The sequence below is a fragment of the Dama dama genome, chromosome 31 (genome assembly GCF_033118175.1).
Source record: "Dama dama isolate Ldn47 chromosome 31, ASM3311817v1, whole genome shotgun sequence".
NCBI classification, from domain to species: Eukaryota; Metazoa; Chordata; class Mammalia; order Artiodactyla; family Cervidae; genus Dama; species Dama dama.
Window position 1 is genome coordinate 15,206,326 of NC_083711.1, and position 27,872 is coordinate 15,234,197.

The following is a 27,872-nucleotide window of genomic DNA, read 5'->3' on the forward strand; positions in this document are numbered from 1 at the left end:
ATCAACTATGTTAAAAGATAAATTACATCGTGTTTTAGGAGTAAAAGTAATAAGATACCCTGACAGCAGCTGTAGACTTAATGGGTTATTTGGTTATTTTTTTCTTATCCAGTATTTTTTTCAGGGTTAGTATATTTTAGCATCAACTGTTATTTTAGTAAAAATTAACCATAAAAACAAAATTTACTTACGACTCTACAGAGATACTGAGTTAGTTTCTTTTAAACCAAACATTTTACTATATGTGTTTTTTATATATATAAATGAAAGTGCAAGTCGCTCAGTCATGTCCAACTCTTTGTGACCCCATGGACTATACAGTCCATGGAATTCTCTAGGCCAGAGCACTGGAGTGGGTTGCCTTTCCCTTCTCCAAGGGATCTTTCCAACCCAGGGATGAAACCTAGGTTTCCTGCATTGCAGGCAGGTTCTTTACCAGCTGAGCCACAGGGAAGCCCAGTATATATATATATATAATATTTATAAATATATATATTTATTTTATATATATTATATATAATTTTATATATAATTATATATTATATATATAATACACACATATATACATATATGTACATATATATGTATATATATATACATATATTACAAATATATATTTAAAACTGTGTTTTCATCAAATATATATTTCTTTGGAAATCTTCAAATGTTTAAAATCTCTTGGCTTCATAAACAAATTATCCAATGAATACTGCTTGGGAAAAGCAGGAGTTCTGGCATCACATATATTGAAAAAGAAAATGATTATGTCAACTGGATTTTTTAATTAATTGTTATCTTCATATAAAACAGTTCTTGAGTGCATTGAAACAAATTATCTCTCTTAATATTGATCAAAATAACAATAACATTATTAATAACATTGTTTTCTGAAATCTAAATGTACCTTGAATTTACCAAGGATAAAAGCTTTGTTCAATTTTCCAATCTTCAGTTTGAGATTTATCAATCACATTTAAATAATGGTAATAAGGGTAAGCTACATTTTGGCCCTGTTTCTCGATCTTTCAAACATGTTGAAAGTTTACCTTATCTCTATTAATATTTATGTATTTATGTTTTGACAATCATTTCTTAAAGAATCACTAGGTTACAGGATTGGAAGAGAGAACATTAAATAAACAACAGAAGTGACTTAAGTCTCACTGGCCTAAATAACTTCCTTCATATACCAAAAACAATACCTGAAAAAATATATAAAGTGAAGTGAAGTCTCTCAGTCGTATCCAACTCTTTGCAACCCCATGCACTGTAGCCTACCAGGCTCCTCCGTCCATGGGATTTTCCAGGCAAGAATACTGGAGTGGGTTGCCATTTCCTTCTCCAGGAGATCTTTCCAACCCAGAGATTGAACCCAGGTCTCCCAAATTATAGGCAGCAGCTTTACCATCTGAGCAACCAGGGCAGTAAGGCATGGAAAAAAAAAAAGAAAATATATACATATATATATAAAACCACCTTGTCTTTTCTTTCCTTCTTCTGTTCGTCCTTTTTTCTTTTTTCTTTCTTTTCTGATTTTGCTTGCTTGTTTTTGTTAAGTGTTTGGTTTTTCTAGAGTCTCTGTTGAGAAGTTGAGAAACTACCACATACATCACTTCAAGTCAGTATCCAGAAAGCTTTACTTTCATTTTATTAAATTATTTTACAAATAACAGTGGAAGAACTTAAGAGAAAAGTTTCAGGAAAGAGGTAATTTTTATTAGGAAGAAGAAATGTGTCCAGGGTTTGTTGTTGTTGTTTATAACAAGAAAAGAGGAAAGAGGGGGAAAAAAAAGAAAAGATGAAAGATGGTCCATGAACTTTGTTGGATAGGGCACAGCGAGGTATAGGAGAAAAGTAAGGAAGAACAGTTAAGTGATGGTCAAGGAGAAGGATGCTATCTCTTAATGCACCTCTTCTGATTGGTGGGCTACTGTGCTAGTGGTCAAAGCCATGGCCACTCTATCAGTGAGCAGACAGATGACTTAGGCAAGGGGCCAGGGGACAACCAGAGTTACCTCATCTGGGTTTTGTAATTGCCTCCCCCACTTTCTTTAGCCTACTGTTGGAGAAATCTTCCTCCAGCTCCTTCTGATTACTGATCAAAGAGCTCTTTAGCAAAACTCTTGGCTTACGGACTCATCCATACAAGCCTCAGTTTCTTCATCTGTACACTGGGTGTTATAGAAACATCTAGCTCATAATAAATAAGCCTGGCCCTCCATACATGATCCCTAGCACCACCAGTCACAGGTTGCTTGTGAACCTGGAGAAAACAGGTCCTAGTGCACTGAGAGTAGATTATCCCACATCCCAAATCTGAACTTCTTGTTGCTTCATGAAGACTAGTTGCAGACATACTGTTCTGAGCATTTGTGAGGAACATTCTGTCCAATCAGTAAATATTTATTTACTGATTAAATAAATGCACACACATTCCACACATATATTAAACTATACAGAACTTAGTTAAAATAAATGAAAGCTATATAAACTCTGTTTTCCAAGAATTCACAATTCCATATCGGGGAAAGATAAGCAAACAATTTAAAGATAATCTGTAATAGAAATTCAGACAATGAAAATATACACAAAGAATAATTTTGATTTGTGGAATATAGAAATGATTTATAGACAAATTAACATTCAAATTAGGTTTTAGAACAAAAATATAATCATGGTAGCCAGCAAGAAAAGAAAAAACAGAACAATGTGAACAAAATCATGACAAAGTATTTTGTAGCTAAGAATGATCAGAGACTGAATGAAAATATGTGAGAAGAGTGGGTAGAGATGCAACTACAAAGGTTGGGCTTGCATTCTAGAAGGAATTGACCTCTCTCTGAACTTTATTGAATAGAATGCACAAGAAATAAATTGTCATAGGCTTATAGTCTGATAGGAGTAGGATGTAACATAATGAGTTATTCAGTCCAGAACAATGTTCTATGGGGAATGGATATATATTGGGGGAGAAATGAAGGAAAGTTGCAAAAAACAGAAGATATTGAGGACATGGAGACAAGTCAAAAAATAGTTTAGATGAGAAAAGGCAGCCCCTGAAGTGGGCAATGAATGGAAGATTTAAAAAGAAATCGTTCAGAAGAAGATCAATCAGAGGTATGGGAATCAAGGGAATGGCTACTAACATGTAACTGAACACTTGCATACTGTAAGGAACTGACTTAAGCAAGTATTTTATTAAAATATAGGCAGTTTTACTTTCATTCCTAATAGTAAATTGTGAAAGTTTTTGCTTGTGATTGTGACAAGCATCAGTGATTTTAAACACAGAAAATGAAGAAAATGAACACTATCCAAGAAAATGAACACTTCTTTTTCTGTTTACCATCAGTCAAATATATCACAATTGCATTCCACAAACCTAATTTTGGATCAGCTGTGCTTTTAAGAGGAAAATATAAATCATGAGCTTGGAATACAGACAACATTTTCACATACATGGAATTATTTCACAAACATTAATGTGGTATGTTGTTCAGGGACAACATACAACAACAAAAATATGTTTTCATGCCAAATCAGCATTGGTGCTAGTGGTAAAGAATCTGCCTGTCAAGGAGACATAAGAGGTATGGGTTCGATCCTTGAATCCAGAGGATCCCCTTGGTATAAAAAATGGCAACATGCTCCAGTAGTCTTGACTGGAAAAATTCCATGGATAGAGGAGTCTGATGGGCTACAGTCCATGGGGCTACAAAGAGTTAGACATGACTGAGCAACGGAACCCACAAAAATACATTTTCATGCCAAATTGACAGATGGCATTGTAGTGTAACAGCAGAAGTGTCTAATCTTAACAATACAAATGCAGAAGTATGATTTTCAAAGTAACATTCTTTAATCTTCCTTCTATTGATGGTCACCTTTTCAATGGTTTCTCCGTAATGAACTTTAGCTAGATTTATTTGTTCATTCAGTCAGCAAGTACTTATTGAATGCCTACTGTATTTACTAAATGCCTTTGGCAAGCCAGGTACTCTGTTCTATTCAAGACACTAACAAGAAGGCAGACACACTCTGATGAGTTAATCAGAAAATGTGAACCAATGTTTGTAATGCCAAGGGCGATGTGCAGAATACTGGCAGGTTAGAGAGAGAGATGTCCCGGGCTGGATAGAAGACTATTGTTTTCTAGAGGAAGAAATGCATTCATCCTTGAGCCAAGCCTTAAATGATATTTAGGAGTAATTCAAGAAGAAAGCAGAAGGAGGACTACTTTCCCAGATAGATTTGATGAGTTCAGAGGAACAGCAGAGAGTTCATAGGTGGAGTTAAGGGAATCAGGGAGGGAGAAGTGGAGAGATGAGTCTGGAGTTAAGAGCTAGGATTTTATTTCAAAGGTAATCACTTTGTGGGAGAACTGCAAGGAAAGAGTAGAGGATATAAACCATAATGTGATTTGTGAGTGTTTACCCATGTGTTCATGTATATACATCTCTCTCTCTCCATATATATATATGAGTTCAGATGAAGAGTAGAATCAGGGGTGAGTTATTTTTTTAAACCATGAATTTCTTAATGGTTAACAAAGAGAAAGTAATTTGACATTAGACATCATTTTATTGATAATAACCTCAGCCTTTGAAATTTACTTCTCTGGCTATTTATTTTATTATTTTTAATACTTTCTTTATATGGTTTTTTTAAAGGTATTAGGTTTTCTAAAAGTTAGTTCAATAGCATATATTTTTAAAAGTTTGATAATATCTATAATTTTAAAGAAAGACTAATACTAAAATATAAAATAAAGTCTATAAAAGAGCATGCCATGAAAATGGCTAAGTAATGCATATGCATTTGTAATTAAGTTGGGGTCATAATATGAATACAACTTTACTTCACTTGAATATTTTCTTGACTTCCTTACATTTACTTAAGTTTTTCCTCAAAAGTTTACCTTTTTTAAAAATTTTATTGACATATATTTGATTTACAATTTTGTGTTAGTTTCAAGTATACAGTAAAGTGATTCAGTTATATACATACCTACATTCATTCTTTTTTAAGATTCTTTTCTTGTGTGGGTTATCACAGAATACTGAGTAGATTTCCCTGTGTCATACAGTGGGTCCTTGTTGATTGTCTATCTTATATATAGTAATGTGTATGTGTGTTCATTCCAGACTTCTGATTTATCCCCCACATTTCCCCTTTTGTAACCGTAAGCTGTTATAATACCGTAAGTTGTTCTCAATAGCTATAAGTCCATTTATGCTTTGTAAATAAGTTCATTGGTTTATTTTCTTTTTCTAAAAATTAGATTCCACATGTAAGTGATGTCATATGTTATTTGTCTATCATTATCCAACTTACTTCATTTACTATGATAATCTCAAAGTCCAACCAGATTGCTGCAAATGGTATTATTTCACATCTTTTTATGGCTGAGTAATATCCCACTATATATATGTGTGTGTGTGTGTGTGTGTGTGTGTGTGTGTATGCCACATCTTCTTTATTCATTCTTTTATCAATGGATATTTAGGTTGCTTCAATGCCCTGTCTATTGTGAATAGTGCTGTAATAAACATCAAGGTGCATGTATCCTTTCAGACTATGGTTTTCTCTGGATTTGTGCTCAGGAGTGGGATTGCTGGACCACATGGAAGTTCTTTTTTTAGTTTTTTAAGGAACCTCTAAATGCTTCACCATAGCAGTTGCACCAATTCACATGCCCACCAACAGTGTAGGGATGCTCCCTTTTCTCCATACTCTCTCCAGCACTGATTGTGCATAGATTTTTTAATGATAGCCACTCTGACCAGTGTGATATGATGATATCTCATTGTAGTATTGATCTGCATTCTCTGATAAGTAGTGATGTTGAGCATCTTTTCATATGCTTTTTGTCCATCTGTATGTCTTCCTTAGAGAATTGTTTATTTAGATCTTCTGACCACTTTGTAATTGTATTGTTTGTTTTTTTGAAATAGAATTGCCTGAACTGCTTGTATATTTTAAAGTTTAATCCCTTGTTAGTTGCATCATTTGCAAATATTTTCTTCCATTCTGAGGGTTGTCTTTTTATTTTGTTTATGGTTTCCTTTGCTATGCAGAATCCAAAAGCTTAACTTGGAATGATAGCATAATTTGTTATACTGAAGCTTATTTAATCATCTCTCTATTTTTGGACATTTAGGTTGCTGGTTGCAGACTATTTCTATAATGCCATGAAGATCATCTTGGTATATAAATGTCTGCCCCTAGCTGACAAGTTTCTCATTCCTGTTTCCTAAAAGTAGAGTAATTAGATGATAGAATATGAACATTTTAATGAATCTTACTTACCATTACATATTACTATGCTTAGTGAAGTAATGAAAAACATGTCAATTTGATAAATATAAAATAGCATTGTCTTGCTAAAATTTGCATTGATAAAGGATAAACCTTTTTGGTTGTTGCTGACTATTAACCTTAACTCATCTTCTTTGTAGACTGCCCAAAGGCAAACTGTAGAGAGGCAAATTATAGCACATTCATTACAGGTTTTGACTGGGGAGTCAGATGTCATAGATCCTTGCCTTACCAGTAACTGGTTCTGTAACCTTTAGCAAGTTAGTCTCTTTTTGCCTGAGGTTTGTTTTGCTATTCTTGTTTGTCTTATAATACTGGGAGAAAATGCTGAATCTACTTTGTGGGTTGTTGAGATGATCAAAAGCTTTGATACACATAAAATACTTAGAGCATGAAAGGGCACTTACTAAATGATCAATGAGGGTTAACTATTATTAGCTGTTTTTAATAGACTTTACTTTTTCTTTAAAGAAAATTTTTTTTCCATTTTGATTGAAGGAGTTATTTATGTATTATAAATAATTAAGTTCATCCCACTTATCTGTTGCAAAGATTTTTTTTTCCTTCTAAATAATGTTACTTGAGATATGTGACAATTTTCATTTTAAGTGGTTATATTTATTAGTAAAAAGGCATTGCTTTAATCTTTCATATCTTTTCTAGATCATTAATTATCTTTATAGATACCTCTAAACTATTTTCAAATCATTTCCTATTTTTCCAAAAGACTGTTCTACATAGTATACATAAAACTAACAGGCATTGTAATGCCTTGAGGTTTTGGTGAAATTATGTCTTTTGTGGGGGAGAGGGAGGATTATCTATTTATCTTGGGGGAGGGTGAAGTTATTGTTTTTTACATCAAAGAATCAGGGTCCTTTAAAGTTTACACATAATTATTAGATTTCTATAAAATGGAGATTTTTCTAGAGCTAATCAAATGGATTTGATTTGTTTCAGTTAAGACAATGATTTGCAATGCAGTGCTTTACTGACCATGTCAATGGCTTCTTATTGAAAATCTAGACCCACTCAGCCATCTCTTTTACTCACTTGTTTTCTCTAAGCGTCTACAGTGGAGACCAAGTCTGCAGTACTACTTCAGCTCTTGTTAGGGGGACTGACTAATGACTTGACCAGGGCACAGCCCTTCAGCTCTTTACCCTGTTGTTGTTCACTCACTAAGTCATGTCCAATTCATTGTGATCCCATGGAGGAGCAGCCAGACTTCCCTGTCCTTCACCATCTCCCAGAAGTTGCTCAAACTCATGTCCATTGAGTCAGTGATGCCATCCAACTATCACATCCTCTGCCACCCTCTTCTCCTTTCGCCTTTAATCTTGCTCAGCATCAGGATCTTTTCTAACGTGGCTCTTCGCTTCAGGTGGCCAAAATATTGGAGCTTCAGTTTCAGCATTAGCTGTTCCAATAAATATTCAGGGTTGATTTCATGCAGGATTAATTGCAAATTCCCACTCCTCCTTCTGGGAGAAGGGCTGGAGAAGTAACTCCCAGAGGGGTAATCTGACCAACAAAATATGGGAACCCATGGGCTATATCCTTCCTTTTGCCTAGTCGGCCTGCTGTAGAAATACCATAGCCTGGGTGGCTTATAAACAACAACAATATATTTCTCTGAGTTCTGGAGGCTGGAGTTCAGGATTCCAGTGTGGTTGCGTTCTGATGAAAGCCAGAGTCAGCCTGCTGACTTCTCCCTGTGTCCTCACGTGGCAGAGCACATAGATTGTAAAGAAAACTCTCCCATGACTCTTATGAGGGCACTAATCCCATCATGGAGACTTCACTTTTATGACCTCCTCTGGTCTTAATCATCTCCTAAAATCCCTTCTTCTAATGACTTCACACTGGGGAGTACAGTTTCAACATATGCATTTTGAGAGAATGCATTCACTCCACAATATTCCCTGTTCCACCACAGGCTGTCCTGAGAGATAGAGTTTCATATGCTTTCTTGGCAGATATACAAAAGAAATCATCCCTAATTCAAGCAGGGGCCAGCTGGTAGCATACTCTTGTTTGTTCTCTCCATTTTGTGTTCTCAGTAACTAAGTCATGTACAGTTCTTTGGGACTCCATGGACTGTAGCCAGCCAGGCTCCTCTGTCCATGATGTTTTCCAGGCAAGACTACTGGAGTGGGTACCATTTCCTTCACCAGGGGATTCTTCCTCCTCCAGTGCCTTCTTTTTCTATCCTCTCACTGGCAGTCTCTGATAAAATTGTAGCACATAAATTTATGCCTCGGGCTCTGCTTTCTGAAAAAAACCAGTGGGCTATAAAAAATATCTTAGTAAAACCAGAGATAGCATTCTCAGCAAAATCCTACTTCAATTAAATTATACCTTCATGACTTTGCTGTCCAAGTCACTGTCATACTTCTTTGATGAATTCAGTATCCTTTGTCATAATACAGAACCAAGTAATATAATTAAAGTAAGTTGAGTGTGAAAACTCAAAATCTTCATTATAAATGACATGAAGAGGTTAAATTATTAAAATAATTTTTATGAGCTAGGTTGTCAAATATGTACTCTTAGGGACTGTTAAACAATAAATATGTGCTGCTATGTTTGGGGGCTGAGAAATGCATCTGGTTTTTTGTTCTTTTTTTTAGAAGAAAACTAAAATAACATTTGTTTTGGTTTTTTTCGACTACTTAGGTAACCTAAATAGCCCAAAATTGATAATCTTATAAAAAATTTGGCAATGTAAGATAACATTAATAAGTAGTTTTAAAACAGAATTTCCTTTTGTTTTTTTAACAAAAGTAGAGTGATTCACTATCTTTACAATGCTTATAAACTGTGTATTATTCTTAATATAGAGCCTAAATAAAATAGTCAGCTGGGAAAATAAGAGACATATTTTATTACAAAAAAAAGTAGTATAAAGAAGAAAATATTTGGCTGAAAAGTAATTAAATGTACTCACATTCTATTATGTAGCTTTAATAGAATTGTAAAGAGTCTTTCCCTTGAAATTTAGACAAGTAAATTATATTTTATGTGATGACTATTTGAAAAAAAACCTTGCTTTTCTTATAGCTAATGATAGTTCAAAAATGAAAGTTATGAAAAGATCACATATTTAAAAGAACCATAATGTTTAAACCTAAGAGGCCTGGACATTTCTCCATAGATAGGAACAGATTGGTAGAGCTGAAGCTTGTGAGAAACTATTGTCCAAGGCAAAAGGAATAACATTCAAAGAACTACTCATGAGCATTACAATACTTTTTATTATAATCCATGGTATTTTCCTTCTGTGGGAGGTATTGTAACATATCCTTCTCCATTGCAAACACTGCTGTGTAGGAGGTGATGTGGTGTGACAACAACCAAAAAAAAGAAGAGCGTACTCCGTGACTTAGGAGTAAAGTGACAAAGGGACTTTGAAAAGTTATTTGAATTCACTGAATCTCAAGTTACTACTTTTTACGAAAGAAATAAATGATAACTGTGTGTGTGTGCTCAGTCACTTCAGTTGTGTCCAACTCTGTGGGATTCCGTGGATCCCACCAGGCTCCTCTGTCCATGGGATTTCCCAGGCAATAATACTGGAGTGGGTTACCATGTCCTTCTCCAGGGGATCTTCCTGACCCAGGGACAGAATCCTCATCATTTGTATCTCCTGCATTAGCAGGTGGGTTCTTTACCACTAGCGCCACCTGAGAAGCCCAAACAATAACTACCCCAGTGGAATTTTGTGAATACTTGAAAAACAGCTCAATGTTTTTGAGAGCTTTATTAAGCTCTCATTTTATGATGGAATAGTCAATGAATCTCAACCTTGTATCCCCTTGTAGTCAAGCATGAAGATGGTCTATACAATATAGCCAGGGTTTCACTCATCATCTTTAGTAAGCAAGTTTAGTCATCATAAAGCTGAAATGAAATGACTCGAGATGATACTTTTCCTGCTTTCTTCCTGTAAGGCAGGTTGGACTCTATGCATGTCTGTATGGGTCACTTTTTCTCCAATCCTTGCTGCATACACCAGTTTTGCATCAATGTCATCAATGTTTTTGCATCAGTGTTTTGCATCAATGTCATCAGTGTTTTTGCATCAAAGTTTTGCATCAATGCCTGCACTGCATGCCATTCTCCTTTGATCTTTGTTGCAGTGTGGGATCACCAGAGAGCTAATGTCCTGCAGGGCATCCTGGCATAAATCAGATGCCTTAATATTTTTTGCTGCAGTAGGGCAAATGAAAGGGCAATTCCTTGACTGGATAATTCTGAGGCACATTCTAAGGAGCACTTCAGAAGTATCTGGCAGGATCCAAGCCTAGATGAAGGTGGTGGTATCAGTTCAGCTCAAGAATGTCTCCTGGCCTGGCTTTCATTTCTCCTCTCCTTTCACTTTTCCCAGTCACAGGCCAAAAAAATTAAAAAAAAAAAAACCTACTTGATTCAAGTCTTTATTTTAGGCCCTTTGGAGCCAGTAGAATGGAGGAAATCCAGGGTAAAAAGAAGCCACTATGGAATTAAGTAAAACATGGTAATAGGATGGTGACTTGCAATGTTCAAAAGGAGGAAAAAAAAAATAATTATTTTGCCAGCACTGCAATAATAATAATAGTAAAAAAAATTAATAAAGTTAAAATCTGTTAATTCAAATATTTAAATGAAAATTCAGAAGGAACATTTAAACTTCTTAAAACTACTCCATTCTAAACAATCAAGACCATTTATGTCCAAGTGACTATTTTCTAAGAGTGAAGGCTATCTGTTACTCTTCAATATTTTCAAATGGAATAAAGCCAGAACATTGAAGGGTTACGGAATTTCTTTGCTGCTTGTCTTGGCAGAAACTCCTACTGCAATTCAAATCCACCTAACTCTAGTTTATGCTTTATCTTTTACATAAATCATGCACAGAGTTTCAGAAACACGTGAGCTATTGAAAAACACCGAAGCCTTTTTTCCACAAAGCTTTCAACATCACAGTTGCTCTGAGCTTTTCTTCTTCTTGTTGTTGTTTCTGTTTAATTCCCTGAGGACAAGGAGATTTGAGCAACTAACAATTCAGATTATATTTATATAGTGCCTCATGTTTTTTCACAACAACTAATGTATTCTCTTTAACCATTTTTGCCACATCTCACTTAAAAAAAAAGAATTCCCTTTTGATTCCCATGAGCATATGTACATAGTCACCTAAAACACTTTTGAAAAGAACTTCTGAGGATGAAGTTCATAAAATGCAGGACACCAAAGTCAGGTATGCACTACACCCAAATGCCATTCACCTTGGTCTATGACAGTCAGGTCTTCCTGGAGATGGGCAGAAGACAACACTCAAAGCCTCTCTCTCCATCCTCTCAGCATGCTTCTTCCCCTTGCTCTATTTTACACTTCTTACGATAGAGTAATAGTCACAAATCCTCATATACTGTATATTACATAAGTCAGTACTCTAAGGACTTTGCAAAAATCAGCTCAATGAATCTTCTTTAATGCCCTAAGAGGGTTGTAAAACTAAGAAAAAGAGTAGTCAAATAACTCCCCAATGTCACACACTCAATAAGTTCAGGAGCTTTTTAGAATTCATACCCAAGCTGTTCAGCTCTGTGTTTAAGTTCTTAATGACTGAAATATGTTTTCTCTTCATGTAACTAAAATCCTTGCCAGAATAAGAGAAATGTAAATGCAGAGTCAAAATCTAGTGACCATGTAGCAGATACACAGAGAAAAGAAACTAAAGGGAAGCAATGGCCATGTAGCCACTCTTTTAAAGTAACAACAGTTCTTTGAATGTCCCCCAGGATCCTTACATGCAAAAAAGAGTGAGCGGTAATGGAATCATGAAAACAGCACGAGAGGTTGAGATGCTGACATTTTGATCACTATCTCAACCTATACTTCTATATTTACATGTTCCATATCAGCCCTTGGTTACACTACATGAGAATTCAAAGTGATTTTACCACTTATGTCATGGGAATTTATACAAGAGTGAAACACACAATGGTGCCTGGTCTTACTGATATCATACATTCTGATGTTCTGTATACACATTATGTAATGAGGATTTGGCTGTGCCACTACAATTGAACATTAAGAGAACTGCCCAATGTAAGTTTCAGCTACAAACGAATGTATAATAAGCAAATTAGGTAAACTCCCTGTCTATCAGTCTCCTGGGGGGCCGTGGTGAGAAAAATTTAGTTAAAATGACAGAATAAATAAATTCTTCCTTTCAAATGAGTTGTGTCTTATTAACAAGCAGTGTAATAATAAAGAGATGTTTCAGATAAGGAATAAAATCATTGTTTGGGGAAAAAAAAAACAACTTTGAAAAATGGAAAAAGTTTAATCCGGTAAGCCCTACCAACAAAAGTTAATGTGGTAAAATCAAAATAGTTTGTGATAGCATTTGTTTACTTTTAGCTATATATCCACCATCTTATTAGTTAAGAACTCAGTTTAAAAAGGGGGTAATATTAGTCACCTGATGATTCTGCTGGGGGAAGAAATTTCATCAAAGACTTTGGCAAGTGGGTGTCACTTCTGTGACTATATTATAGATACAACTAGAAATAAAGATATAAATCAAAAATGTAGAAATATATACACATATTAGTTTTATATGTATACAATTTTATATGAATTAGAAATATTAAATATGTCTATAAAGTCATTTTCATTTATTGTATACATGTTTTCTATTTTTATTTTTTTTAATTTATTTAATTTTTTTTTAATGTTCTTTTAAACAATTTTTTTTTTTTTTTATTAGTTGGAGGCTAATTACTTCACAACATTTCAGTGGGTTTTGTCATACATTGATATGAATCAGCCATAGGTCTACACGCATTCCCCACCCCGATCCCCGCTCCCACCTCCCTCTCCACCCGATTTCTCTGGGTCTTCCCAGTGCACCAGGCCTGAGCACCTGCCTCATGCATCCCACCCGGGCCGGTGATCTGCTTCACCATAGATAGTATACATGCTGTTCTTTTGAAATATCCCACCCTCACCTCTATTTTTATTATGCTTTATATATGAATAATACTTTAAAATATATTTTGTATCCATTTAGTTCTGAAGAACTGATGCTTTTGAATTGTGGTGCAAAAGAAGACTCTTGAAAGTCCCTTGAACTACAAGGAGATCAAACCGGTCAATTCTAAAGGAAATCAACCCTGAACATTCATTGGAAGGTTTGATGCTGAAGCTGAAGGTCCAACACTTTGGCCACATGATGCGAAGAGCCAACTCATTGGAAAAGACCCTGATGCTGGGAAAGACTGAGGGCAAAAGGAGAAGGGGGTGGCAGAGAATGAGATGGTTAGATAAAATCACTGACTCAAAGGACATGAATCTGAGCAAACTCCAGGAGACAGTGGAGGACAGAGGTGCCTGCCATGCTGCAGTCCATGGGGGTCACAAAGAGTCAGACATGACTTAAAGAACAACATCCTATTTAACTTAAAAATGTTTAAAAATCTTTAATATATTTGTGTGTAAAATTTCTCCTCTCTTTTAAGCAGTATTTTATGACAGTATTTTTTAAGTATGCCTGTTCAACAATGTAAACTCATGAGATAAACCAAAACTTAATATCCTATTCTTTTTAAAGTAATATATGTTTGCCAAACATTGACTTACTCAATATAGACACCTGAGATGTCATGCTAACAATAATAAAATCTAAATTATGTTTTGAATTTGGTCATAGAATGGTATTTTATAGGTACATTTATTCTATTCTTTTGACAAATATTTATAGAACACATAGTTATAAACAACATACAGTTTTGGGAAGGTTTGAGAATCCAAGTAACATTTAGACACAGACCCACTGTTTAGGGTCCAAGAGAAAATAAAATACCTGTGTCCAAATAGCTATAAAATCAATTTATAAATACTGTATTTACCCTTTTTTATGTTATTGAAAACCTACACTGTGATAGGCAAAGTTATATACACTGTATTTACAATAATGAAGAAGGAGACAAAATTCCTGTTAATGGAGATGTTTTTGTTGGAAGAACCAGAAAATAAACAAAGTATATAAAGAAAACACATGGTAGATTATATGATAGTAAATGTTATAGATAACTAAAAAATCAAGGGAGTGAAGGTGAAGTGGGCTAGAATTCTCAATGGAGTGTTAAAGGAAGCCCCTTATCTTTGAGCCACTTTATTGCTCTGGTCAGAATGAAATGTACTCTCCTGGGAAGAGACAGGAAGCAGGGAGACTAGTTGAGGTTATTTCAATAATTCAGGATATGACTGAAGATGGCTTGGATCACAATGGTAGTTGAGAATTGCTTGAATTATAGAAAAGTTTTGAAAAGGGAGCCAGCAGAGTTTACTGATTCTATAGGAAGTATGAGAGAAAGAGGAGCCAAAGATGACTTAGTTTTTTTGCCTAAATAATTGGAAAAAGAAAACAGTCATTTTTTTTTTTTATTAGAGCATTTTTTAAGGTTACAAAAAGAATAGTTGAAGGGTAGAGATGTGTGGGCCCGAAGACAGAGCAATATAATAAAAATCAATGGCATCTCTTCAGAGCCAAGACAATCAACCTACTGATTACTAAAATGAGGAGCTGACCTAATTTAATAGGCACAAAGATGGTGAATGAAGAGATAAGCAGATTTATTTTAAGGGAGTACAAAGACAAATCACAGACTGGGAGAAAATATTTCCAAAACACATATCTGATAAAAGACTTGCATCCAATATATACAAAGAACTCTTTACATTCAGCAATCACCTAGCAAACAACCTAGCAAAAGATTTGAACACCTCACAAAGGAGATACAGATGGCACATAAGCATATGAAAAGATGATCAACAATGTATGGCACTAGGGAATTAGATGAAAATTAAAGCAATGTGCCATTCAACCAAATTCAAAACAGAAAGATTGTATCAATGTTAGTGTGATATCTTGGATTTGCTTTATACTAAGAGGAACTAAAAAGCCTCTTGATAAAAGTGAAAGAGGAGAGTGAAAAAGTTGGCTTAAAACTTAACATTCAGAAAACCAAGATCATGGCATCTGGCCCCATCACTTAATGGGAAATAGCTGGGGAAACAGTGGAAACAGTGTCAGACTTTATTTTTGGGGGCTCCAAAATCACTGCAGATGGTGATTGCAGCCATGAAATTAAAAGGCACTTACTCCTTGGAAGGAAAGTCATGACGAACCTAGACAGCATATTAAAAAACAGAGACATTACTTTGCCAACAAAGGTCCATCTGGTCAAGGCTCTGGTGTTTCCAGTGGTCATGTATGGATGTGAGAGTTGGACTGTGAAGAAAGCTGAGCACCGAAAAATTGATGCTTGTGAACTATGGTGTTGGAGAAGACTCTTGAGAGTCCCTTGGACTGCAAGGAGATCCAACCAGTCCATCCTGAAGGAGATCAGTCCTGGGTGTTCATTGGAAGGACTGATGCTGAAACTGAAACTCCAATACTTTGGCCACCTCATGCAAAGAGTTGACTCATTGGAAAAGACCCTGATTCTGGGAGGGATTGGGGGCAGGAGGAGAAGGGGACGACAGAGGATGAGATGGCTGGATAGCATCACTGACTTGATGGGCATGAGTTTGTGTAAACTCCGGCAGTTGGTGATGGACAGGGAGGCCTGGCGTGCTGCAGTTCATGGGGTCACAAAGAGTCGGACACGACTGAGCGACCGAAATGAACTGAACTGAACTGAAGTCTACATCATTTGTCATTAGAGAATTGCAAATTAAAACAACAATGAGATATTATTACACATCTATTAGAATAACTAAAAATTTTTAGAACTGACAGCATCAAATGCTGGCAAGAATGAAGAGTAACAAGAATTTTCATTCATTTCTGCTGGGAGTGCAAAAATTTTATACCCACTATGGAAGACAATTCTGAACAAACCAAATATAGTCTTATAATAATATCCAACCGTTTGCTAAACTGATTAGCAAACTAATGTCCACCCAAAATCCTGAACACAGATGTTTATAGCAACTTTATTCATCATTGCCAAAAACTGGAAACAATCAGGATGTCTTTCATTGATAAAGTGAATAAACTAAATTTTTTTTTAATGTTTATGCAGTAGAGTACTGTTCAGTGATAAAAAGGAGATATCTAGGCATGAAAATACATGGAGGAAACTTAAATGTGTATGGCTAAATGCAAAAAGCCAGTCTGAAAACAATGCATACTCTATAATTCCAATAGTATGATATTCTGGAAAAGGCAAAGAAATGGAGACAGTAAAAAGAATGATGGTTTCTAGAACTTCAGGGAAAGGAAAAAGGGAAGGATAATTAAAGCCAGAAGATTTTTAGGACACTAAAACTATTCAGTATGACACTGCATTGGTGGGAATTGCAGGGAATTATACAGCTATAAACACCCATAGAATGATGAAGTGTAAAGAGTAAGCTTTGGGACTTTCCCGGTGGTCCAGTGGCTAAGATTCCATGCCCCAATAAAAGAGGTCTAGGTTCAATCCCTGGTTAAGGAACTAGATCCTAAATGCTACAACTAAGAGCTCGCATTCTTCAACTTAAAGATCCCACTTGCTGCAACTAATTAAATACTTTAAAAAAAAAATAAAAGAGTGAACCTTAATAAAAGTAGAGACATTGGACTTTGATTATTAATGTATCAATATTGGCTGCTTAAATACAACAAATATACTGTATGTTATAGAGAAAACTGTTAAGAGTGAGGTTACATGAGAAACCTCTGTACCAGCTGCTTAGTCCTTCTCCAAATTTGAAACTATTTTAAAGAAATATGTTGTTGTTCAGTCACTCAGTTGTGCTCAACTCTTGGCCACCCCATGAACTGCAGCACACCAGGCTTCCCTGTCGACCAGCAATTTGCTGAGTTTGCTCAAACTCATGTCCATTAAGTCAGTAATGCCATCTAACTGTCTCATCCTCTGTTATCTCCTTCTCCTCCCGCCTTCAGTCTTTCCCAGCATCAAGGTCTTTTCCAATGAGTTGGCTTTTCACATCAGGTGGCCAAAGTATTGGAGCTTCAGCTTCAGCATCAGTACTTCCAATCAATATTCAGGGTTGATATCCTTTCAAATTGGCTGGTTTCATCTCCTTGCTGTCCAAGGGACTCTCAAGAGTCTTCTTCAGAACCACAGTTTGAAAGCATCGATACTTCAGCATTCAGCCTTCTGTATAGTCCAACTCTTGCATAGTACTTGACTACTGGAAAAACCACAGCTTTGACTGGATGAACCTTTTTCAGTAAAGTGTTGTCCCTGCTTTTTAATATGTTGTGTAGGTATAAAGAATAAAATTTATTAACTTTAAGAAAAGATAAGCAGATTTTTTATGAGGATAGCCAACCAAATATTTCTAGCATTACATGAATTTCCAAAGAAAAATGACATTTAAAAATAAATATTTGAGAGCAATTTGTGTCGAGCTATCAAACAAAGTAGAGAAATTTTATTTAAAAAAAAAACTTCATCACAGAAGTCAAAAAAAAAAAAAAAAGAAGAAGCATAAAGTATATCCTCTTCATCCATTTTTTCTTTTTGCCAAAACTTGCCCAGGAATTACTTACCTGAACTGGGGAAGGACTTGCTATCGATTTCCAAGCTTTGTTCTTGATCCATTGATTGCGTCCATACATCTAGGGACTGGCCTATTAATAAGTTGTGATTTCAATAGTTGTTGGAAGTAATTTTAGCTACAGGGAAGATGAAATATTATTCTACAGATGACTTGAAGAAAAAGCAAGGTGGGCTAGCAAGGAAAGTTGACACTATATGTGATAAAAGAAAAACCTAGGAACAAAATAGTAGTCCAGTCAAATGTGCTTATTGAAAACCAGTTGAAAGCAGGGTCTCTAGTTTTGGACTTTGTCAAGAGAGAAACCGAAGAAGCATAGGCATTCCAAATGTCCAATGGAAGTAGTGTAGGTGGATTAGGACAATACAGTAAAGAAAAGAGTTGCTATTTCCTGAGACACGGAGGAGAAGATAAGGAGAATTTTGAAGTGGAGTGAAAACAGTCCTCTTTTGTTGTTGATTTTATTTGTAAAAGGTCACGGGTTGCTGAGAGATGCTGAATTGCAGAAGGTCACAGCTTGCAGAGAGAAGAGAAAATTTTAAGTTTGTTCTGAGGGTAGTCCTTCAGCATTGAGGAGCACAGTTGACTCTGAAGAGCAAACCCAAAGGTAATGGAATTATTTTATCATCTCAGTAATTGTACTACTCTCTCTGCTTTTATGTTCAAGGGCCAGGAATGAGGGCATCTAAGAAAGTTACAGGAGAAGGACAAACCATGAAATTTCTTTAAAAGGCTTGGAAAAGTTTATTAGTATGGTGTCTTTGCTTCAGGAGGCTGGACAGGACAGACTGAAGAGATGGAGGGAGTGGTTGAAGTACAGAAGGCTTTGATGGAGCAAAAGTAGGTTCACCAAGAGTGGGGAAGTGGGAGAGGTGAAATGATGAGAAGTTGCCATTAGAAAAGGGAGTTTGTCTCTTGAATGTTGGTTAAGACCCACTAGCGGCTGGAAGTGTTAACATATATCAAGTACGTACAACTTCTTCCAGGCTCTGATTCAAATGAGCCAAATTCAGAGGTATACCAGGACCTCTTTTCTGACTAGACAATAGAATGGTGTTCCCAAATGTTGTGTTCTATGTCTATAGAAGTTAACTGGATCTTCTGGGGATCTAAGAAAGCATTAGCCTGGAGCATCCCGATTGAACCTCAACCATCTGTGACCTCTTCTGCCCAACTAACTTTCAACCTATGTCCTTTGTTCCCATTACAGTCAGTCTCTGGATGAGCTGAGCCTTGAATCACCACTTAATTCACTCCTAGTCACCTTCCAAGGGAAGACCTACTTCAATTCCCTTTCCATCACAGTGTACATAACCTCCCTGATTACCACCTAAAATGTAGATTTTACTTTGTTAATCTTCAATATCCACCATCAATCTTTACTGGGAAATCTTCACATCAGATGCCTTAGATATGAATCACAACCAAATACAAAAAAAGTTGATCCAATTCTTCTAGACTTAATCCTTTGTATACAAAGCTCTTCCCTGGGGGAAATTTAAGGATTTTGGCTCCTCTCTTTGGTTTATTTTTCTAAGTTTTATTCTTTACATTAGCCACCTCTTTCTCCTCATTTCCTGGATATCTGAGTATACTGTGTAGGCCAAAGTAATACCATTTCATTATGGAAAATATTTATTGAACACCTACTATGTTCTTGTGGGACTTCCCAAGTGGTGCTGGTGGTTAAAAAAAAAAAAAAAAAAAAAAAACCCACCTGTAGATTCAGAAGATGTAAGAGATCCAGGCTCAGTTCTTGGGTCAGGAAAAATCCCTTGAAGAGAAAATGGCAACCCACTCCAGTATTCTTGCCTGGAGAATTCCATGGACAGAGGAGCCTGATGGGCTCCAGTCCATGGGGTCACAAATTATCAGATATGACTGAAGTGACTTGGCAAACACACACTCTGTTCTGGGTACTGGGTACTTATGGAATACATCATTTTAAAAAAGCAAACAAGCAATATCTCCTTCCTCAATGAGCTTATATTTTGAATGAGAAGAACCACAAAACAACCAAGACATTTGATGAAAGTGGGCAATAAGTGTTTTAGAGAAAAATACAGCAGGTATGAAGTTTAGAGAACTTTCTGAGTGGGGAGCTATTTTTTTCATACAGCATGGTCAAAGAACGTTGAAGAAACATTTGAACTAAGATCTAGAGAAAGCAAGGGAGAGAGCATTTTTATGTAAATCCATAACATAATGCATTATTAAAATAATTAAATGGAACTATTCTAAAGCTATGAAATAATATACTCTGAGCTGTGCCTTGAGGGGAATCAAATGATGGCAGCAGGTTAAGAAGTTTTAAAGTAAAGAGAAATGATGAATTTTGATGTATCTCAGGTTGATGGTAGAATAAGCCATGAGAAGATGGAGAAGTGATGCTAATATCATCAATCAATTTGGAAAATGCCCTGGCAGTTGATGTATGATTTTAGTTCATTGTATAATGAAATTCTTTGTCTTTGTCTTTATCATCAACTTTTATTAGTGTAAATGTACATTTTGGATGAAGCTATGGAGTCAACATCAATACAATTTACTTCTAATCACCTAAAATAACCAGACCATCAACCGATCCATTTCAGAAAAGCATCACTTGTTTTTGGAGTAATTAGTGAGACTCTGGTCATCAGTATCATATCCAGGTGCTTGGATCATATTCTGCATAAAGTACCACATCTAATGGGTTGCCATTCACACGAAAGGTTTACTTCTACTCTGAAAATATGTGAGGTCAGAGGCAGAGATTCCAAGTTGACTGGCTAACCATTGGTTAGCAAGGCAGAGCCCTCCTTCATAAGTCCCCAAGGCACACATGTGACCATACAGACATAGAGGGAACCCACAGGCCTACAGTGGAGTCAAAGGCTGCTTGCTGACCTTGCCCCCAGCACCCTCTGAGATCCCTTCTCTAGAATCCCTGCTGCCTTAACCTGAAGACTGAGTCGTCCCACATGGGAGACAGGTGTGGAGGAGGCAGGGTGTGTGCACACTGCTAGTTGCATGTAGGAGAGCATGTGGGAGAGACTCAGGGTGTGTAAGTTGCCTGCACCCAGCAGCCACATTCACTGTCCACTAGCAAAGCTACCCTGAGTGGAAGCCACATTTTAGAAGGCTGCTTCATACCTTATTTAAAATTGCTCTTACATTTTCATATTTTTCATCAAGTGTTTTTTCAGCAAGTTATCAGTTGAGTCAATTTATATATAAGCAGAATGATTCCTTTTCTCCTTGCCTTTGGAATCAATTAGCAGTATGAAGTTATTTATTTGAGAGAATTTCTAGTAAAAATCATGAATAATTCCATTAGATTCTTATATCCATAGCATGAAGTAGATACAGTTATAATCCTACATTTAAATCAAAAAGAAAAATGAAGCTGAGAGTTCAATGATATGCTCCAAATCATGGAGACTGTATTTGAGAGAGTCAGAATTTAAATCTAGACATTGGCGATGCAGAACCCACAAAGACTAAACTAATTCTGCTGTGCACTATGCTGACCTGATCTCATAAGAGAGTGCCCAGTGCACAATGCATAAATTGTGATTAGGTATAAATTGCAGATAATTGTGTATTTACATCAAATTTAAACTTGCATTTACATTAAATTTAAAACATCAAAACCATTTATGTCAAAATGGCTTGACTCCATTGGTGACATTAGATGAGTTGAGAGATGATGCTACTTCAGTGCAGAATAAATCAAATGCAACTCACAACTTCCCTTGAAAACCACAATATTTTAATTAGTACCACCAGATCTTTAATCCAAAAGCTCCTTAACCTTGTGAGAAGTAATTTCTAGTTATATTCCCCTCCTCATAAACCCATGGTTGGCTTTCAAGATAGAAAGTCACACTTAAATAATTTTGCTGCCAAAGTCTTGAAAAGAATATTGTGATATGCACACATAGTATTCACTAGTTTCTATTTCAGTAGACATGTGGGAATCCACCAAATATTTGCTTGAAGAAAGAAGCTTTTGATATGCAACCCCTTTCCCTCAGCATATTAGATTCTTGATTTAGTGCCTAAGGTAGTAAACCAGAAAGGAGTATAAAAGCAGAGAGAAAGTAAGCTCATTGTTACATAGAATTAAAGATATACGTGTAATGCTTTTTTTACAAGGCATAAAAAATGTTCATAAAAGGCATTCAGTCGCCCACACTTCTCAAAGTCAGAGAAAAGTGCAACTCAGCCATATTTTTACATTTCTCAAATATATATTCTTATGGAATTTTAGTATCAAACAGAAGAAATTACATCACCTAATCCTTCCTCTCAGATTTGTATTTCTTTACCTAGTAAAACTGAAGTTATTTCCAACTTTAAAACCTGAACTATTTTCGAGTCCAGCTGTTAAAGATTATATGTAAACTCCTGTAAAACCAACTAAAATTGACTTTATGTTGGCAACCAGAGTTGACAGAAACAGTATAACACATTTTAGGATTTACAGTGCACAACAAAAACTGGATTATAGTCGAACACACAGGTATAATAAATACTAATGAGTAGCCTCTCATTTTCGGAGGCTTTTGCCATTTAACAATGCAATTACCTATTTATAATTGTTTTACAAATCATGAAGCCAAAAGACTAAGTGAAAAAGCAGTTCATTTGAATTATTTGGGGCTTAGCGGTGAAAAACAAGCCGCCCTATGTATTTTAAGTAACAAAGTAAATGTCATGTTTGAAAATCATTGGAAAGTCTGGAGCATCCTGTCTTAATCAGAGCCCCCAGGAACAAGTCTCAGAGCATGGAACTCACTCTACAAGTACCAACCACTTGGCCAGTCTGGACCCCACCAAACAGCATGTTTAATATATTTAATAACACACTATTACAGTCTCAATCCAGGGACCTGGGACCTGGAATCATGGAAATCTTCCAAATCTAGGCAGAGAATGCAATTCACTTCTAGAACCCCAGCTGTCTGGATACCTGGGATACGTAAGTGTTAACTTTCCATCCCCTGGAAATAGATGTGCAGCGGGAGTCCAACAATCTAGTAAAGCTTTAAAGCATATTTCTTAACTGACTTAAGAATCTAAGTCTTATTTTATTATTGAACAAAAGCTAAACAGAAATCAAGGTTGTAGGTTCCCACCAATAAACAAACAACAAAATTCACAAAAACAATGTCTTACAATTATCTGCAACTAAAGGATATATTGGGAGTTTGAAATTGACATGCACTCACTGCTATATTTAAAATAGATAGCCAACTATATATATATGTATATATATATATATGTATATGTATATATATATATAATTAAATAAACTCAATTTTATGACTCTATAATTTATATAGCTATAAATATGTCTCTCAAAAAGGACATGATTGATATTTTGGTGATGTCTAGTTACCCTTGAGTATAGATTTAAAAACATTGCTGTTCAGTTACTAAGTCATGTCCAACTCTTTGTGACCCAATGGGCTGTAGCCTTCCAGGCTCCTCTGTCCTCCACTATCTCCCAGAGTTTTCTCAAATTCATGTCCATTGAGTTGGTGATGCTATCTAACCATCTCATCTTCTGCTGCCTCCTTCCTTTGCCTTCAATATTTCCCAGCATCAGGGTCTTTTCCAATGAGTTGGTTCTTTGCATAAGGTGGCCAAAGTGTTGAGTTTCAGCTTTAGCATTGGTCCTTTCAATGAACATTCAGGGTTGATTTCCTCTAGGGTTGACTCTCAAGAGTCATCTCCAGCACCACAATTCAAAAACATCAATTCTTCAGCACTCAACCTTCTTTATTGTCCAACCCTCACATCTCTGCATGGCTACTAGAAAAACCATGTTGTTGTTCAGTTTCTCAGTCGTATCCAACTCTTTGTGACCCCATGAGCTGCAGCATGCCAGCCTTCCTTGTCCATCACCAACTCCTGGGACTTGCTCAAACTCATGTCCATTGAGTGAGTGATGCCACCAACCATCTCATCCTCTGTTGTCCCCTTCTCTTCCTGCCTACAATCTTTCCCAGCATCAGGGGATTTTCTAATGAGTCAGTTCTTCACATCAAGTGACCAAAGTATTTGCATTCCAGCTTCAGCATCAGTCCTTCCAGTGAACAGTCAAGATTGATTTCCTTTAGGATTAACTGGTCTTGATATTCTTGCAGTTCAAGGGACTCTCAAGAGTCTTCTCCAGCACTACAGTTCAAAAACATCAATTCTTCAGTGCTCAGCCTTCTTTATGGTCCAACTCTCACAACCATACATGACTACTGGAAAAAACAATAGCTTTCACTAGATAGACCTTTGTCAGCAAAGTAACATCTCTGCTTTTTTAATATGTTGTCTAGTTTTGTCATAGCTTTTCTTCCAAGGAGCAGGCGTCTTTTAATTTCATGGCTGCAGTCACTATCCACAGTGGCTTTAGAGCCCAAGCAAATAAAGTCTGTCACTGTTTCCATTGTTTTGCCATCTATTTTCCTTGAAGTGATGGGACCAGATGTCAAGATCTTCATTTTTTTAATGTTGAGTTTCAAGTCAATTTTTTCACTCTCCTCTTTTGCGCTCATCAAAAAGCTCTTTAGTTCCTCTTCACTTTCTGCCATTAGGGTGGTATCATTGCCATATCTGAGGTTGTTGATATTTCTTCTGTCAATCTTGACTCCAGCTTGTGATTCATCCAGGCATTGTATATGAATTTTGCATGATGTACTCTGCATATAAGTTAAATAAGCAAGGTGACAATATACAGCATTGCTATACTCCTTTCCCAATTTGGTTCCCATCAGATGTTCCATGTCTGGCTCTAACTGTTGCTTCTTGACCAGCATAAAACATTATCAGGCTATTTAAAAACTAATCAGGACCAATAATGTCAATTGCTGGAAAGGGCAAAAAGGTTTTGGCAGTCTTTAAGTAACTGCAGTGGCTTTTGACACTGGGGATGAGACCAGTAAGCAACTGTCTTACGATATGCTGAAGATGTCACATTCAAGACAGGCTTTGATAGTGCAGATTTATGTAGGAACTAAGGACCAAAGAAATAACCAAAACAAAGTACTTAAAATTACAATAATACTCTGGAAAACTACATTCTATCTCTCAGAGAGTTACTGTTGAAATTGTACTGAGAGCAAATGTAGCACATTTTAGATAACTTGTCAGAAAAGCAAAGGATAAAACACAGTTAATGTGCTAAAACAGTTTAATGTCTAATGGCATTAAGGAAACTGTACTTTTCTGAGAAATGATACAAAATACTGTTTAATTATAATCCATTGTAAGTATAATAATAATTTGACTTGTTTTTTCTTATTAAAAAAGATATTTTTAAATATCTTTTGTAATATTTTTAATTGAGTTATTTTCAGGAAAGCTTCATAAATTTAAATTGGTTACCTAGACTCTGATGGGATTACTTTAGTGACTTTTCACAAAGCTTATAAAGACAGGAGGCAAAATGACATTTCCCATGCTTCTTCCTAATTTATTTTCCTCAGAGGTCCTCAAAAATATTTGAAAAATGCTCATCTGTGCTCTTAAGGTAGATTTTCTGTTTATTCCTTGGTCTTTAATGAAAAAAAAAAATCAGCATATATTTTGGATAGAATTTCTCACTGTATATTTTTTAATCAACAAATAAGTCAATAGTTTCAAATATGGTAAAGGGATTTTCTAGCAACTATTGAGTTCACCTATGTGGCCAAATGTTCTAAAACTTTGTGATGTCCACACTGAACTACTCAGTTAATATATTTAGTATCTTAAATGAAAACATATTTTCCAGGTTCAACAATCTTGCATATACATAGTCTATCTAATGAGGAGTGAGAATTGGAGAGTAGCATTGTTGAATACTAGAGCTTGGCTAGAAGCCCACCTCTGGAGCTGCCATTTATTTCAATTTCAGTGATGAAATTAGCAGTAATAAAAATGTAATTGTATAAAATAAATTGTCTCTTCACTGAAAAGCAAAACAAGCAAACTGGTACACATAGTATCTTAAAGCTGAAACCACAATTAGCATAAATGTTGTCACTAAAGATTTTATTGTCCAGGCACTATAGATTATTTGTCACAATAGCTGAATGGGCCCATTAGTGATCATCTAGCTATTAATCCCATAGCAGGGAAAAAATATTGTCAAAAAGCTCATTTTCTTATCTCTGTGGAAAATGAATTCAATGGTCTTGGCTTTAAGCATATTAATAAAAGTAACTACCATTCATTAAGTGCCAACCATTTATATCATGCTATAAATATGCCTTAGTAAGCCTTGACAACAGTGTTACAAAAATGGCCTTATCATGCTCACTTTGCAGATGAGGAAGCCACAGTGGAGTCACGCTAAACAGCTGAATTCAGAGCACACACCAGTAACATCATGGCCAAGAGCTGACTTACATACATCTGTGTGGCTAAAAGATTATGCACCAAATCCGGATGCACCTCTTAGTTTGCAGTCTACTGAGACTCCTAAATAAGGGCCTTTCCAATTATCTTTTCAGGATGCTGTTAATCTGCACTCAAAAATAGCATGAGCTGTCTCGCTGATCCTGTTCATGACACTGTCTTGCTGTTCACATTGTCCCCACTGTTTGCTGAACCCAGGGTAGGCAAGACATGAGCTAAGAGGCTAGAAGACTTGAGAAGCCATAGGCACTGTAAGTAAGTAAAGTCGCTCAGTCATGTCCGACTCTTTGCAACCCCATGGACTGTAGCCTACCAGCCTCCTCTGTCCATGGGATTTTTCAGGCAAGAGTACTGGAGAGGGTTGCCATTTCCTTCTCCAGGGGATTTACTCTCTCCAGACCGGCACAGGAGCTGTAGCAGCAGTCACTGAATAACCTAACAACCAACCTCTCTCCTGGCTGACACGGCAGCCATGGCAGTAGACAAGCTATACTCTCTCTTCTCACTGCTGACCCAGTGGAGACAGCTGTGGTGCATCAGTGATGCTGCCGCTTTCTAGGTGAAGCTCACAAGCTCTCCTAGCACAAAGTAACCCATGACCAAGCAAGCACCTTGGGCCACATGTGCCCAGTGCCATAATGATCTCAGCTGTTACATAGGCATTATTTATAAAATATGGAGCAAGAGAGCCTGAACACGCCATCTTGGCTAATTTGTTCTCTTCCCACAAGTCACAGTAGCATCAGTATTCCCAGCTAACCTCAAGACAGAAAATATCCATACAGAATTTAAAACAAAATACATTTAAATCAGAAAGTCCAGTAAAATATTATTTTAGAAAAATTAAACAGCAAATCAAGATAACCCTAAAACTGGAAAGACTTTAAAGGCTTGAAACTGTAAAAAAAAAAAAAAAAAAAGCTTCTAAATCTAGGAGTGATAGTTAAAATTTTTCACCATTGATATGACACAGGAACCTATAAAGCAGAATGACTAATAGACTTAAGACATTATTTGAAGTAGAGTCATTAAGTAGAGTCACTGACGACATTACTGGAAGCCATGAAATTAAAAACTCTTGCTCCTTGGAAGAAGAGCGATGACAAACCTGTATGAGTGTGTGTGTGTGTGTTAGTCACTCAGTCATGTCCCACTTTACATGATCCCATGGATTGTAGCCCATCAGGCTCCTCTGTCCATGGAACTCTCCAGACAAAAGTACTGAAGTGGGTTTCCATTCCCGTCTTCAAGGGATCTTCCCAACCTAGGGATTGAACCTGGGACTCCTGCATCGGCAAGCAGACTTTTTACCATCTGAGATACCTGGGAACAGAAACATTACTATGCTGACAAAGGTCCATCTGGTTAAAGCTATGGTTCTTCCAGTAGTCATGTATGGATGTGAGAGATGGACCACAGAGAAGGCTGAGTGCTGAAGAATTGATGCTTTTGAACTATGGTGTTGGAGGAGACTCTTGAGAGTCCCTTGGACTGCAAGGAGATCCAACCAGTCCAACCTAAAAGAAATCAGTCCTGAATATTCATTGGAAGGGACTGATGCTGTAATTGAAGCTCCAATACTTTGACCACCTGATATGAAGAAC